The following is a 16,987-nucleotide window of genomic DNA, read 5'->3' on the forward strand; positions in this document are numbered from 1 at the left end:
TTACACATGAAATTAGTTGACTATTGGATATACGAGATCACTAACTATAAGTAATTACCATATATATATGTAGATGTAGTTTACAAGTGTAGGGCAATAGTGTGTAGAATTATGTATATAAAAAATTACAAAGGAGTAATGTAAATAAGGGAGAAGCACATGGGTTGAGGAACATGATAGATAGTAGATATAAACAAAGGGCACTTGGGTATTGCACTATGTGTATGTAATTATAATGTAAATGGGGCAGGAATGGTGCACGTACCTGCGCTAGATGAAAAAACATATGAGAATTTCCCGGATGGGTTTGGATGTTACTGTAAAAATACATTTGAATTTTAGTTTTAAGTTTTATTACATGGATTTTGGGGGGAGCCCATGCGCTCAGAAATGTCTGGATTGGGCGCATGCGTTCCCCTAGGAATGTCCATGGAGCTCGCTAGGGCAGGTTAAGATCTATGCACTGTAGGCATAAGATTGTGGCCTTGTTCTTGCGCAGGCACGATTGGATAGCTGGGAGTTCGGACCCAAAGCGTGCGCGGTTTGGCTAGTGAAACATGGAGCGCAGATGATGTTTGCACTCCATGGGATATGTATAGCCAGTCTCACGGGATTCGGCACGCATAGTATCAAGCGTGTGAGAAGACGGAGGCACGCAGGTGTATGACATATGAGATGTGGAGCGCAAATAGGGTGCGATGTGCTCCACACGTTGCGCTGTGAATCTCACGGTGTTTGGATTAGCAGATGCGCAGTTGTATGGCAGCACTCGGAATTAATTTACAGCGGAGCTGTTTTGAGGTAAACAATGGGCAGATTAAATGCAGCGTAAGGCGTGCAAGATTTATGCCCCATAAGGAAATATGGTATGCAGTGTGTTGGGGTTAATGAAGGGGATTGCTGTTGCATTTGGGGATGGGTTCAGAATGGGGTAATGAATATGTATAAGGGGTGGGTATTTTAGTACTGCACACCAATCCTGACCCATAGCCCCTGATGAGTCATTAGACGAAACGCATAGGGTGTGGATACAGCAGGCGGGAAGTGTGGCAGTACATGGAGGAGACGTCCTTGGGATTTTATCTGATATGCTTGATTTACTTCAATGTTTGTGAGTAGCGCTACCTTTTGTACTTTTTTATATTAAAGGTTTTACACTATACATCTTTTTAAGTCTTTTTAAGTTGCAGTGGGCTGCTTTTAGAGTACTTTGGAGGGAGTGGATACAAATATACAGGAGCTGCTGGGAATCAGTGAAATCGTGCACACAAATGCTTGATGCTGTCTATGACTGGGGCAGCCAGTTTCTAAGGTGAGCACGGCTCCTGTTGGTGCTGGGGCATGTTTTTTTAAAAAAGGTGATCCCAAACAAATGAGCACAGTGGTTATCCCTGGCAGTGGTATCCCCTCATATGTACAAAATTGAAAACCGCCTATGCGATGATCTTTTAATTCTTTTTTTTATGTTATGATGTATATGAGAGGAACATCTGAAGATATAAGGAAGTGAAAAATATCCTGTGGTTTGGAGTCTCATGCTATATGAGCTGTCTGTGGGGTCTAGGCAGCCATAAATAAAGGTGAGAGCGGTCCTAGAGGTGGTGGAACACAAGAAGGCGGTGATACTGTATAGGACTTTGCACGGATTATAGTGAGTGGAAGAGTTCCACTGTTTTGACAGCCTATGCGATGAACATTTTTTTATGGTTTTATCTTTTTTTCTGAGGTGCAATTGTTTTGAAGATTGAATTTGATCCAACCGACAGTGAGTACGAGTGGGGACTTCTCTCATTAGTGGACTGTGTGGTAACGCAAAGTGTTTTTCTGAAATATTTGTCAAAATTCTGTATGTTGGTATAGGAGTTTGAATTTTTGCAGCATGCCCACAGGTGGATAAAGGTATAGGGCCTGATTCACAAACCGGTGCTAACAGTTAGCACGCTGGTGAAAAGTCCTTTATCACGCCTAAACTCAGTTTAGGCATGATAAGTTTAGGTGTGATAAGTTTAGGTGTGATAAGTTTAGGCATGATAAGTTTAAGCACCAACTGCGTTAGCACCGCAGTGCACAGCTGATCAAAAGTTTTGCGCTAGCAAAGTCTGGTGCACTTCGCATAGAGTTTAATGGCGCTGCTTTGCGTGTGGGACTTTGCACGCTATCTACACTTATCTAAACTTAGCATGCCTAAACTTATCACACCTAAACTTATCACACCTAAACTTATCACGCCTAAACTGGCTTTTCACCAGCGTGGTGCAATGGTTATCACGCCTAAAGACTCTAACTGGGTTAGCACCGCTTTGTGAATCGAGCCCATAGGGCCTGATTCACAAAGCGGTGCTAACAGTTAGCACCCTGGTGAAAAGCCCTTTATCACACCTAGGGCCTGATTCACAAAGCGGTGCTAACAGTTAGCACGCTGGTGAAAAGCCCTTTATCATGCCTAAACTCAGTTTAGGCATGATAAGTTTAGGTGTGATAAGTTTAGGTGTGATAAGTTTAGGCATGATAAGTTTAGGTGTGATAAGTTTAGGCATGATAAGTTTAAGCGCCAACTACGTTAGCACCGCAGTGCACAGCTGATCAAAAGTTTTACGCTAGCAAAGTCTGGCGCACTTCGTATAAAGTTTAATGGCGCTGCTTTGCGTGCTGGACTTTGCAAGCGATCTAAACTTATCTAAACTTATCATGCCTAAACTTATCACACCTAAACTTATCACACCTAAACTTATCATGCCTAAACTAGCTTTTCACCAGCATGGTGCAATGGTTATCATGCCTAAAGTTTTTTAGGCATGCTAACTGGGTTAGCACCGCTTTGTGAATCGAGCCCCTAAACTCAGTTTAGGCATGATAAGTTTAGGTGTGATAAGTTTAGGTGTGATAAGTTTAGGCATGATAAGTTTAGGTGTGATAAGTTTAGGCATGATAAGTTTAAGCACCAACTGCGTTAGCACCGCAGTGCACAGCTGATCAAAAGTTTTGCGCTAGCAAAGTCTGGTGCACTTCGCATAGAGTTTAATGGCGCTGATTTGCGTGCGGGACTTTGCACGCTACTAACACTTATCTAAACTTAGCATGCCTAAACTTATCACACCTAAACTTATCACACCTAGGGCCTGATTCACAAAGCGGTGCTAACAGTTAGCACGCTGGTGAAAAGCCCTTTATCACACCTAAACTCAGTTTAGGCATGATAAGTTTAGGTGTGATAAGTTTCGGTGTGATAAGTTTAGGCATGATAAGTTTAGGTGTGATAAGTTTAGGCGTGCTAAGTTTAAGCACCAACTGCGTTAGCACCGCAGTGCACAGCTGATCAAAATTTTGCGCTAGCAAAGTCTGGTGCACTTCGCATAGAGTTTAATAGCGCTGCTTTGCGTGCGGGACTTTGCACGCTATCTACACTTATCTAAACTTAGCATGCCTAAACTTATCACACCTAAACTTATCACACCTAAACGTATCACACCTAAACTGGCTTTTCACCAGCGTGGTGCAATGGTTATCATGCCTAAAGTCTCTAACTGGGTTAGCACCGCTTTGTGAATCGAGCCCCTAAACTTATCACGCCTGAACTGGCTTTTCACCAGCATGGTGCAATGGTTATCATGCCTAAAGTCTTTTAGGCATGCTAACTGGGTTAGCACTGCTTTGTGAATCGAGCCCATAGAGTTAATGGGCTCGATTCACAAAGCGGTGCTAACCCAGTTAGAGACTTTAGGCGTGATAACCATTGCACCACGCTGGTGAAAAGCCAGTTTAGGCGTGATAAGTTTAGGCGTGATAAGTTTAGGTGTGATAAGTTTAGGCATGATAAGTTTAGATAAGTGTAGATAGCGCGCAAAGTCCAGCAAGCAAAGCAGCGCCATTAAAACTTTTGATCAGCTGTGCACTGCGGTGCTAATGCAGTTGGTGCTTAAACTTACCATGCCTAAACTTATCACACCCAAACTTATCACACCTAAACTTATCATGCCTAAACTGAGTTTAGGCGTGATAAAGGGCTTTTCACCAGTGTGCTAACTGTTAGCACCGCTTTGTGAATCAGGCCCATAGTGTGGAGCGCGCTGAAATATCGAAATTATAATCGATTAATATAGCTGCCAGCTAGCTGGGCATTTGCTAATGGCTTTCATTTTTTAACATGGCAGTCACTTTCTAGGTGTAGGGAGATCTCCATGCCAGGAGGATTTTGCACTCACCACTAATCTTTCCAAGTCACAGATAATATTCTCTAACTGTTTTTTTTACAAAGAATTTTGCCGACATTGAAAAACATTTTGTGCAAATAAAAGTGTTTTTTTCATGCAGTCAAAATGTGTTAGAATCAATGGTGGTGTGATAAGTACTTATTAATAGGTGACAAATGGGATACTTTAAAGGACCCTATAGTGAAAAGTGCTTTTACCCCATAGTCATCCATATAATAACAGTGGCTTTCCTTCTCATGAGCGTCCCTTCTCTTCTGGAACTCTCTCACACAGCTTGTCCGTCATGCTCCAAGCCTGGAAACCTTTAAAACACATCTTTTCAGACAAGCCTATAATTTGCTGTAGGTCGCAGTGGAGGCTCTCTGCTTTATCTGCTAACTCCTGTGTCTCCTTCCCCAATGACTCGCGGTCCCATGACCGGGAGCATTCTGCACATGTGCACTACTTTTGTGCCTGTGCAGAACGCTCCAGGCTACGTGAGCATGGTGGCGAATGGCGTGGCCGCACGCTCGCGCATGCGCAGTAGATGCTGGTCAGCATCTACAACAGAGCGGACACCGGGAAACCGGTTGGGAGCGTAGCTGTGGTGAGGGATCGATAGGCTGCCAGGGGCTGGAGGAAGCCCCAGGTAAGTAGATCTTGATTTTTTTTTTTAAGCTCGGATGTTGTAAAGAGGAACTTTAACCCAGAATTGAACATCATACAAATCAGTAGCCACTACCTCCTTTCCCACAAGAAACCCTTACCTTTTCTTGAATATGCCTTCAGGGTTGTCTGTATGGCTGATATTGTGGTGAAACCCCTCTGACAGTGTGATGCCATGGCCATGGCCCTGACAGTTTGCTGTCCGTGAACCTTGTTGCATTATGGGAAATAATGGCTTTTTCTAATTGCCAAGCAAGCAGCATCTCCCTCTGTGCATAGAACTCTCAGCGAATGAAAATTCTGCAGAGATCACCTGGCAGATCAGAAGTCACTACCTGTGATACATTTCAGAATGTAAATTGGGGAGAGGAAAGCTTTTGCAATGGGCAGATACTGACTAAGTAATTTATAAATGAATACTGTAAAAAAAAAATCTGTGTATTGCAGAGCGGGCCAGCAAGGCAAGTGTCCCTAAGTGAAATGTTTACATTCTTGGTACAGGTTTGTAGAATTCACATCAAAGGATGGATGGTGACAAATGACCTTATACTGCTGGAGTTAAACACTAATGAGGTACAATGTTAAGTGAGCAGTAAAAATGTCATATCTCACAGCTTAGTTCTAGTTCTTCTGATTCTTAATCTCTGCTAATTGGCTATAGTAATGTTTTCTTTGACACATATTGATTTGTCTTACAGCTTGTGGAGACAAGCAGTTTTATTGCAGTTGAGCCATATTTGTGCGGCACTTTGTCAAATGGCGTATGGTCTGTTCTGCTCCTCAGAAGGAGCAGGCGGACTCTGTGAGGCAGAAGGATCTCTCCAGCATTAAGGCCCTTTTCCACTGAAAATCACACAATCATGATCGCAAATGCACTGCAATACAATCACGATTTTTCTATTCTACACTATGTGCTTTTTTTTGAGGTATGCTCTTTCGTTTTCTTGCCTAATTTTGTTTGCTTTTTTCTGACAGTTTATAGAAAAGAAATCTGGAAGTACCATAATAAGGCAGCGGGCGTTGGATCTGAAAATTGGATCAAAACGTATAGATTGGAAAAGGGCCCTTAATATTGCCTATTGCATCAGGCATCTTCCACTGGGATTGCAAAGATTGTCTATAAAGCAACTGCAGAGGCTGTGTAAGGCCTGGCAGATTCCCTGCCTTCGGTTTTAGCTTCTGTGCCCCAATCTCCTCCACAAGCTTCACCTTGTGTGGCATGTACCCGCTCAGCTGAGGAATGACAAGTGCGTCGTCCCAGCACTTGGTTACACCCAGTCCTTTAAATGTGCAAGAGAAGGAAGACAGAGACACTACCAAAACTCACTAGGCAAAGACAGGCAATGCTGGGCAATATCAGGAAGTAGTACGGGATGCACTTGGGAGGAGTCAGATCAGATCACAGCAGGAGTGGACAGACAAAAAACAGGGAGGACAATTGCTCAGAGCAACCACAGCTCTGAGCTTCTGGAAACTGCCACAATAAACAAGACAAGACAGACAGGATGGAATAGAACGTTACCAATCCAGTCACTGCTGCAGCAATGGCAAACATCCCCACAGATATAAGCTGGACTAGACAGAACAGGAAGGAACGTACCAATGGCAACCGCTATGGTAACATCCACACACCAGGACTAGAAGGAGCTTCTGCCAATTGCCAGGGAAGGCACATCCAGGCAGCAAGATGTGAAGGAGCATCACCAATAGCAACTGCAGCTATGGTGATGTCCACACTTCAAAAAAAAGGGAGCATTTGCCAATTGCATTTGCAGCAATGGCAAAGTCCACATGACAAGGCTAGAGGGAATGCTGCTATTCGCCACCACAGGAGTAGCACACGTTCACAAAGGTACAATGCAAGGTAACAAACAGTTATCACACAAGACCAAGCAATGCATCTATGGTGTAAGCTGATTACTATCACGGGCCAAGTGATCAAGCAGGAAGAAGCTTTTATGTAGATGAGGGCAGACATGTAAATTCCAACTCAGCTCCTGTGCTATTCTGGTTGAAGACTGCACGCTGATTGCAGATGGATAGCACACTCATTGCAAATGCATACAACACTTTTCAGCAGCATGTGTGCAGGCAGTCTGAGTTGTAGCTAGGGTTTTCAGCACCCGGGGACAAAGACAGTTTTTGCACCCCCCTATGGACAAAATGGGCGTGGCTATGCATCAGATCAGATTGTGGTCATGGTCATGGGTGGAGTCAAAAGTTATATAGATAGCTATATGTGCCCCCTTACTCCATTCAAATAGCCAGATGTGCCCCCTTTAAATAGTCAAATGTGTGCCCCTTTAGTTAGCCAGATGTGCCCCCTTCACCCTGTTTAGATAGCCAGATGTGCCCCCTTTAAATAGTCAAATGTGTGCCCCTTTAGTTAGCCAGATGTGCCCCCCTTCACCCTGCTTAGATAGCCAGATGTGCCCCCTTTAAATAGTCAAATGTGTGCCCCTTTAGTTAGCCAGATGTGCCCCCCTTCACTCTGTTTAGATAGCCAGATGTGCCCCCTTTAGATAGTCTTATTCTGCTGCTGCTAACACTTCTGCAGAGGGAGGGAGAGAAGCAGGGGCACTTCAGGCAGCCAGCGAGCCATCTCTCATGCATGTGGGGGTGCAATGGCCGTGCTGAGTGCCCTCATAGTGCTGCGCCCGGGGATATGTCCAACCTTGCCCACCCATAGCTACTCCTTTGAAGGCAGTGACGTCACTACAATTCATGGTGTCCCCCCAATGAAACTTTGATGGGACTTCCTCAGTGTTCACACACCTTCCCTTGCCTTCCCTTAAAGTACATTGAGAGGGTTTACTTCCTATTAACTACTTGAAGACCGCCTCACGCCAAAGGGCGAGACCGCGGCGGCAGCCTCAGGACCGCCTAACACCAATTGGCATCAAGTCCTGGGGCTGCAGTTTCGCAGGGACCGGGAAACCCTGCCACCCTACGGTCCGCGGCAGCGCTGTACGAGATCGGCGATCCCCGGCCTCTGATTGGCCGGGGAGCGCCGTCATCTCATAGGCTGATGCCTATGAGAGGCGGAACAGGACGGATCGCCGTCCTGTTCCCATTTAGACACCGGAGGGGAGGAGGGAAGGGGAGGGAGGAGGCAGGGAGGGAGAGAGAGCCTCGTAGAGGCTGTAGAAAAAACAACAACAAAGTGCTGGAGTGATCGGACCCCTTTCGGCGGCATGTCCCCTTGGGGACAAAAAAAGGAGGTGAGTCCGATCGCTGGGCTCCCAAGCTGGGCTGTGCAGGAGGCTGATAAGCCTGCACAGCCCAGTACTACAAAAAATGGCCTGGTCTTTAGGGGGGTTAGCACTGTGGTCATCAAGTGGTTAAGTACTAGTACCAGTTGCCTGCAGTGATAGCTCAGCTTCAATTTTTTTTTGGGGGGTGGGGGGGGGGGCACAAAGGGGTCACAATGGCTGGCTGGAGGGGCTCATTAGGGTTATCATAATTGAGGTTTGTAGAGTGAGTATTATATATTTTTTGCCTATGATGATAAAATTAAGTAGTCCAGCAGCAATGATAGCAACCAAATGTAAATATCACAAACAGAACTCAGAGGCTTTTGAGCAGAGCAGATTGCCCAAATGATGGTGCTATTATGGAAAAAAAAGTTACCTACAGATGTATTTGGCCAGGTGGCTGGCATGCTTTAATCATTATTTGATAGCAAGCTGCTCCTATGTGGACAGATCACAGACAAATCATTCCAGCCCCCAGCTTGTGTCTGAAGATTCTACAAGTAAGGGGAGGGGGTAGAGGCATGAGGGAGAGAAACACTGTGTGTAATTCCTTATCATAGTAGCTAAGCATTACTGCAGACTAGAGCTTGTATTTTACAGACAAGAAGTTTTGAATCAGGATAATACCATGCATTGGCTAATTTAAAAGAAAAACAGTAAGCTTTCAGCTAGTAAGCATTCTTCAGACTCTATTCCATTTGACTGTCAATCTTAGAATATACAGTCAGAAGAAAGTAGAGATTTATTTTGCAAATATAAGTGTCATCCACTTACACTAATTACAAGGGATCTCACAAGGATTGTGAGGTATTTATGGCAAATAGATAAGACCCTTGGTTTATTTAACACCTGCATAGACTCAGGCTGACATGGAGAGTTTTTACAGACCCTTCCTGTTTAGAGTACGCTGCCTGTAAACAGTTAACTGTATGTTACTGAGCGTCGGTGGCACAGTGATTCCTGGTGGGTGGGGGGGGGGGGGGGGGGCAGTGCTTCAGCCTAAATCAGTGTTGCACTGACACTGGTTGCCTGACAGACCTGCTGATCTATTGCTGCAGTTGTGTCTGAGTCACAAGCATGTGGCTAATTTTGGACATCTGTATGAGACAGCCATGTGATCTGCATGCTTGATCAGGGTCTATGGTTGAAAGTAATTCATTTACAGTATTTATTTATTTAAGTATTTATATAGCGCCGACATATTACGCAGCACTATACAGAGTATATTGTCTTGTCACTAGCTGTCCCTCAGAGGGGTCTGAGAATCTAGTCCCTACCATAGTCATATCTTTATATATGTATTGTATAGTGCATGTATCAAATTCTAGGGCCAATTTAGGGGGAAGCCAATGAACTTATCTGTATGTTTTTGGGATGTGGGAGGAAACTGCCCAGAGGAAACCCATACAGACATGGGGAGAACATACAAACTCCTTGTTGACCTGGCTGGGATTCGAACCGGAGACACAAGGTGAGAGCGCTAACCACTACGCCGCCGTGCTGCCCAAAAAGTAATTGAGGCAGATGATTAGCAAGACAGTCAGGAAATCTGCATTGGTTAAAAGTAAATAAATATGGCAGCCTCCATATCCCTCTCAGTTCACATGTGCCTTAACTTTACTGTTTTGCTGATGTTACTGCTTCCTCAGGAACTGCAGCTAGTATGTCAACTAAGCAACGTTGCTTAGGTTCAATAATTGCCTGAGGTGATTTATTTAAAAAGCTTTGTTTGGTGGCAAAAGCTGCTGGGAATGATTAAGCTCACGTATAGCATTTAATACAAAGTTTATGGTTAGTAACACTACAAAGATTTTCTTATTTTTCAAAACAAACAAGATTTCAGTATTTCAATGTTCAGTAAGAGTGATATTTTGCCTAGGCCATAGCTACAATGTTCAGCTTTATTGAATGTATTTGTTTTGCCATCAAAGCTGGTCTTAAATTTTGGTGCAATTTATTTCTAGGCCTATTACATGTGACCAACAAACTGGTAGCAAATGTGTTCTCTCTGTGATTTGACGCAACTAAATACTGAAAACAAATGATTGAGCAACAGTCAAATACTGCTGTTTTCAGGGTGTTTCGGTCGACCACGCTGGCAACTGTAGCTCTTCATTGAGGAACATTAACAGTTACACGTTGCTGATATATAGTGATTTGTAGCTGCAAAAAGGGGAGCCTAGAAATGTTCCATTCTGTGTTAAGTTATTGATCTTCTGTCAGCAATAACATGCTAGCCATTCAAGGGATGAATTTGATGGAGTGCTAGTGATAAATCGATTGTCTTAGTTATTTGGTGCTACTGATTTATCACTTGTGTGTTCTACTTCTAGGCCTTATGGTGCCCATGCAACATAATATAACTGATTGGATTTTGGTAGATCTTATTATCAATCAGTACAAAAGGATGTAGGGCAGCAAATTTAATTGAATTCAAATGGAATAATAAACACCCCTGATCAAAACTGCACTGCTCTTTTAACCTGGGTATTGCCACCTTGAAGGGCATAAAGCTCTAAAGCCACAGTAAAAAGCAAAGTTACCTATTATCACAGTGAATAGGCCCATCTGTGGATATTTTTGGACTAAATAATTGACCAAATGCCATGACCTGCCAAGAAGCATAGGAACTGTGGTCGGGGTGTATCAGCAACCTGAAGAAAAGACACAGGAGACACAAGAGCGGGAGCCCAGTAGTGCAATATGTTGGTGAATCAGAAGAGAAATAATGAAATAAAAATACTACTCACAAAGGATGGTTGCATGGGGCAACCGACCACAGGAAGCAGGTGGAGACAATGAACCCGACTCCACTCGGGGTGGTCCTCACTGGGACCTGGAAGCGGTCGTTCTTTTAGAAAAAGAAGGGGACAGGTGCCCACCGTGGTGCACACCACCGGTGGTCTGTCACCACCCCTCGGACAAGATAAATACCGGGGTATACTAAGCACAATTGGGGGAAAGAGGCATCCTGGTTGGATAAAAGCATCTAAAAACAGCTTAAAAACAACAAATAATATGAGGTAGCTTACCTCAATGATGAAATCTCTGTAATTAAACAAAAGATTTTTTTTTTTATTTATGCTAAATAAAAAAATCATTTAATTACAGAGATTTCGTCATTGAGGTAAGCTACCTCATATTATTTGTCGTTTTTAAGCTGTTTTTAGACGCTTTTATCCAACCAGGGCGCCTCTTTCCCCCAATTCTGCCAATAAGCTGACACCCCAATTGCTACCCTACAATTGGAAGAGTGTAGATGGGTTTTAAAGAGAATATGAAACAACTCATAGAACATGAAAAATTATTCAGCATACTTATTTTTACATTAACCACTTGCCTACTAAAGGTTGTGTTCCCCTTATGGACCAGAACAATTTTCACAGCTCCTCCCATTCATTCACCAATAATTTTATTACAACTTAACACACCTAAATGATTAATGTCTTGTTTTTTTTACCACAAATTAGGTTTTTATAGGTGATATTAATGACTTTATTTTCTATGCAGTTTAAAGGGAAAAGGTGAACCCCCTATAGCTAGCCCATTCATCCTGGTTACCACAACATTGAAATGATGTCCCTAATACAATGTATGGTGACTATATTTGGAAATAAAGGAGTATTTTTTCAATTTTGAGTTTTTGATTTTTTCATTGTCCTCTATAATTAATTGCAAGCCCTAATTTGCAAAAACAACAGTAATCTATCCTCATGATATACCCACATACAAAGTCCCTAACATAACAATTTATATATTCTCTTCTAAATTCCATTAGTTTGGATCTTTTTTTTTTCTTTGTACAATTTTTCTCTTTTATTTTGGTAGCTTTGGGGGCGGGGGATAGTACAGAAGGGGTTAATGGCCCTTTTTTTTTTTTTTTTAATTGAATTTGTCCAATGCTGTGATTCAGCATTCTAAGCTAACAGGAAAGTGCGGTCCAAAGAAAGAGAAGATGATGGGCATCTACTGCATAAAAACCCTTTATTGTGGTGGGTAGACACAGTGGTTACAGCAGTAGGGGGAAAACAAAGATGTCTGACAGCTGTTTCGCAGAGATAGACCCCGCTTCCTCAGAGACAAACAAATACAATGACATACAATCTTTTAAATGATGGCCATCTCACTCACCTCCGCCCAGTAGCCGTCTTGGAACGCACGCCGCGCTGATTTTTGGCAACGCCCCTTCCCTATACACAACGTCACATCCAGTGAATGCCTCTAGCCTATTGGCGAGCCGCGAGTCTCCCCGCCTATCAAAACACTCTTACGTGGCGTGCGACAGGGGGAGCGGCCGTGCACGCCCGCTGAACGGCCGCTCCCCCTGTTGGCTACTGGGCGGAGGTGAGTGAGATGGCCACCATTTAAAAGATTGTATGTCATTGTATTTGTTTGTCTCTGAGGAAGCGGGGTCTATCTCTGCGAAACAGCTGTCAGACATCTTTGTTTTCCCCCCACTGCTGTAACCACTGTGTCTACCCACCACAATAAAGGGTTTTTATGCAGTAGATGCCCATCATCTTCTCTTTCTTTGGACCGCAATTTGACTGTTCGTGGAGCACACTGCAGGTAAGCCCATTTGTGGTTTAAATCCTCCCTGCTGCATTGTTGGTGCCAGTGCTTTTTTTCCCTTCATTTTTTGTACTAACAGGAAAGTGAAAGTTTGTTTGTTTTCACAGAATTTCAATGAATGATCACTGCTGTTCATTACACAATTGATCATTTATGAGTCAGGCACTTTGATTGGCTTTGGGAACACATGTTCCAATTCACCAATCTGAGCTCTAGCGGCCAGAAATGGGGCCGCAAGCAGAGCAGTAGACAAGCATCTACGTCCCAGGAAATAGATGAAGTCTCGGGGGGGGCTGTTTTGTCTGCATATTAAACCATCAGGTGGTAGATAGTTTGCCTTAATGGCTAGAGGTAAAATTTCAGCCAAGTCACCAGCTGGAGATTCTCAAAGACCCAGCTTCCAATCATGAATACTCCTTCATGCAGAACTCACTAGCAAGGCAAACTTTTTTCGGTTGTGGCGTGAAAAGAAAAATCATTATTGTATATTAATGTGGGAAGTTTGATCTTTACTTTTTTCTGGATACACATCTGGTGCAGTCATTGAAACTACGCTGATCATCATAGCCTGGTCTCAGGTCTTCTATAGTTGGCACCTTGACAGCCAAACAGACGGAAGACATCTAGAACCTGTCTGAGGATCAGGGGCGTCGCTAGCCCTGTTTTAGGGGGGCACGTGCCCCCAATCTTTCCTGGGGTGCCACGGATCTCCCGGCCGCCGCTGCCCCCTCTGTCAGCGGCTCCCTCCAGCCGCCGCCGCGTCTCAGACCTCAGGATCAGGCGGCGAGCCGGCGACCAATCGTGCGGGCGCTAGGACCCAGCGCCCGCACTGATATGCGGAAGTGACATCACTTCCGCATATCGAGCGGGTGCGTCCAGCGCCCGCTCGTACATCTGGTCGGGTCGCCGCTGATCCTGAGGTCTGCTGAGAGGTAGGGGGGGGAGCGGCGGCGGCGGCTAGAGAGGGGGCCTCCCTGTCACTCACTCACTCACTTACTAAAGGGGCTCCCTGGCACGCACTCACTCCCTAAAGGGGCTCCCTGGCACTCACTCACTCCCTAAAGGGGCTCCCTGGCACTCACTCACTCCCTAAAGGGGCTCCCCTGGCACTCACTCACTCCCTAAAAGGGCTCCCCTGGCACTCAATAACTCCCTAAAGGGGCTCCCCTGGCACTCACTCACTCCCTAAAGGGGCTCCCCTGGCACGCACCCACTCCCTAAAGGGGCTCCCCTGGCACGCACCCACTCCCTAAAGGGGCTCCCTGGCACGCACCCACTCCCTAAAGGGGCTCCCTGTCACTCACTCACTCACTCACTCCCTAAAGGGGCTCCCTGTCACTCACTCACTCCCTAAAGGGGCTCCCTGGCACTCACTCACTCCCTAAAGGGGCTCCCCTGGCACTCACTCCCTAAAGGGGCTCCCCTGGCACTCACTCACTCCCTAAAGGGGCTCCCCTGGCACTCACTCACTCCCTAAAGGGGCTCCCCTGGCACTCACTCACTCCCTAAAGGGGCTCCCCTGGCACGCACCCACTCCCTAAAGGGGCTCCCTGGCACGCACCCACTCCCTAAAGGGGCTCCCTGGCACGCACTCACTAAAGGGGCTCCCTGGCACGCACTCACTCACTAAAGGGGCTCCCTGGCACGCACTCACTCACTAAAGGGGCTCCCTGGCACGCACTCACTCACTAAAGGGGCTCCCTGGCACTCACTCACTCCCTAAAGGGCCTCCCTGTCACTCACTCACTCCCTAAAGGGCCTCCCTGTCACTCACTCACTCCCTAAAGGGGCTCCCTGTCACTCACTCACTGCCTAAAGGGGCTCCCTGTCACTCACTCACTGCCTAAAGGGGCTCCCTGTCACTCACTCACTGCCTAAAGGGGCTCCCTGTCACTCACTCACTGCCTAAAGGGGCTCCCTGTCACTCACTCACTGCCTAAAGGGGCTTCCTGTCACTCACTCACTGCCTAAAGGGGCTTCCTGTCACTCACTCACTGCCTAAAGGGGCTCCCTGGCACTCACTCACTGCCTAAAGGGGCTTCCTGGCACTCACTCACTGCCTAAAGGGGCTTCCTGGCACTCACTCACTGCCTAAAGGGGCTTCCTGGCACTCACTCACTGCCTAAAGGGGCTTCCTGGCACTCACTCACTGCCTAAAGGGGCTCCCTGGCACTCACTCACTACCTAAAGGTGCTCCCTGTCACTCACTATCGGGGTCCCTGTCACTCACTACCTAACTGGAGGCGCCTGTCACTCACTAGCTAACCTGGGGGTCCCTGTCACTCACTACCTAACTTGGGGGGGCTACCATATTAAGGGGGCATTCTGCCTATTTATGTGAAATGCTGTCTATTTATGTGCCTCATGACTGCTGAATGTGTCTTGTTGGGAGCCTTATGATTTGTTGGGGGCCTCATGATTGCTGAATTTGTCTTGTTGGGGGCCTCATGATTTGTTGGGGGCCTCATGATTGCTGAATTTGTCTTGTTGGGGGCCTCATGATTGCTGAATTTGTCTTGTTGGGGGCCTCATGATTTGTTGGAGGCCTCATGATTGCTGAATTTGTCTTGTTGGGGGCCTCCTGATTTGTTGGGGGCCTCATGATTGCTGAATATGTCTTGTTGGGGGTCACATGATTGCTAACTGCGAGACTATGGGAAAAGCTGAATCCTTATCATATGAGACAATAGCATTAAACCTACCTTTTTAGCGTTTTAAAACAGAAAATAAAACTGGGAGGTTCTAAAAAATTGAATACATTTTTCAGGAGTAGGATGGATGAAATTGTTTATCTTCACAGTTTATTTTCAACTTGGATTTTCCATAATGTTCATGTATGAGTTAAAACGTTTGTACAGTATTTAGTTTAAATTGCTGTTGCCACTTTGCGATAGATACCGGTAAGTGACTTTTGGGTTGCAGTTTGGGCACTCGGCCTCCAAAAGGTTCGCCACCACTGTCCTAATCTGATGTCCCACCATTGCTAGGTTCATGTAAATTTGTCTCCACCCGTTACCACACCTATATTCTGGTCCATGGCCCACCCATTTTTTGGTGCGGCGCGATAAGCACGCCACACAACGTGATCGTCATATTTTTGGCACGCTAGCTGCAGTGTGCTGAATTCTGCTGCCTACAGTATGTACAGTATACGCTGTTCTCTAGTGCTTGCACTGTGTGCTGATTTACCTCCAGTGTGTACAGTGTAAGGTGTTACTCTGTGCCTTTATTGATTGTAAACCAGCTGTATTGTATGCTGATCCCTGCTACTTTCAGTACGTACAGTATTAGCTGTAAAGCCTGGTACACACATACAATTTTGATTAGCCAATTTTAGCTCTGTTCATAAAATTCATTGTCTGTTGGCCCACTTACTGCACGGGGGTGGGAAATTGGGGGTCAGTGATTGACCAATCAAAATTGTATGTGCGTATACATCTTTGATCTATGCCTATACTGATTGTAAATGATCGAAATAAAGGACAGGGGGCTCCGTCCAATATTTCGATGGGCAGGCCCGTTATCCGTAGCTTACACCGCTGCTAAGTTCATGTACATTTGGCCCCACCCATGGCCACGCCCACTCACCGCATGTCCACGCCCATTTTTTGCCTCCCCTCCTGGTGCCCACAGGTGCCACTGATCTCCAGGGACCCTAGAAACGCCCCTGCTGAGGATATAAACTGTAGCAAGAAAGCCAAGTCAAGGCTCACATTAAGACAATTGTCAGGCAAGTCAGGGACAACATCTAGAATATCCATAAACAATGAATGAAACAAAAAGACCACATATGCCATAGTACAGGCTTTATGGTAGTCAGTTACATATCAGTAAGGGGGTCCAGAGGCTGTGCATGCTGTTCCATCTACAGCAGATGTCATTCCTTTAAGAATGAATGCACTTGGATGTCTTCCTGCATGCAACATATGGCAAACAGTATGCTGGTTCTCAGTGCCAACATCTCAGTGCTTGCTTGTTTTTGGTGCAGAGATGCCAGTGCTGAAGACAGAAAGTAAGACAAGTTAACCCCATAAGCACTCTACAGTAGTCTCCAAGCCACGCTGAACACTAATGTAAAATTAAAGGAATAGCGAAAGCAGCGTGCCAAGTGGTTTGTTAACTTAATATCAAGAAGTGATGCTTTTAGTGCCGCTATTATTGCCAATAGAAACACAAAGAAAATTGGCAATTACACACAAATTGTACCAAACTGTCACATAAAAGATCAAATATACCTTCTTGCTTCACCTAGACAATAACTTTTCAGTCCTCTAATGAAGACAGCTGTGGTCTTCATTAGAGAAA

The sequence above is a fragment of the Hyperolius riggenbachi genome, chromosome 8 (genome assembly GCF_040937935.1).
Source record: "Hyperolius riggenbachi isolate aHypRig1 chromosome 8, aHypRig1.pri, whole genome shotgun sequence".
Lineage (NCBI taxonomy): Eukaryota > Metazoa > Chordata > Amphibia > Anura > Hyperoliidae > Hyperolius > Hyperolius riggenbachi.